Genomic DNA, 663 nt, shown 5'->3' with positions numbered 1-663 from the left:
GGTGCATTCTGGTCTGTGTCCACCAGGTGGCGACATAACACAACAAGGCCCCAGATGGGCAGGCCTTGCTCCCTCTGCACTGCCTCTTGGTCTGGACTAGTTGTTGCTTTGGGCAGGGTGCTTGCGGTCTGCTGACAGGATTTGTTCTTGGGAGCTTCCTTCCCAGGAGCTAGAGAGAGGCAGGAGACAGGGTTCACTGGGAAGAGCACCAGGCTTTCGAGGCTGAGGCACCAGGTTCCCTGGCCTGGTGGGGTGTCCTCTGAGACAGAAGAGTCCTGGAGTTCTGCCTTTGCTCCCCCTGTTTCTGTGCCATGGGTCAGTCCCCTTCTCCTGCACTGCTCCAACCCCCTGCCAGGACAAAAGCAAATAGAGCCCCTGTGCTGGGCCGCTGGGCTGTGAGGAACCCACTATGTTTCCAGACTTTGATGCAAAGGACCAGGGCTGCACCTGCACTGGGCGGTAAGGCAGGTCATCGGGGGCCTCTCTCTCTTTCCACGTCTCTATCTCACCCCTTTCTCTCAGTTTGTTAGAGCACTTTGCACTCAAAGAGAAAGAACTAATGGGAGGATGTTGGGACGGTTGGGAAAGCCGTGGGCCGTCCTGGCTTCCTAGTGCTGGCACAGAGTGTCAGCAACCAGCCTAGTGGTGTCCAAACTAGAACAG

Source organism: Erinaceus europaeus, chromosome 2, assembly GCF_950295315.1.
Source record: "Erinaceus europaeus chromosome 2, mEriEur2.1, whole genome shotgun sequence".
NCBI lineage: Eukaryota > Metazoa > Chordata > Mammalia > Eulipotyphla > Erinaceidae > Erinaceus > Erinaceus europaeus.
This window is presented reverse-complemented; position numbering follows the sequence as displayed.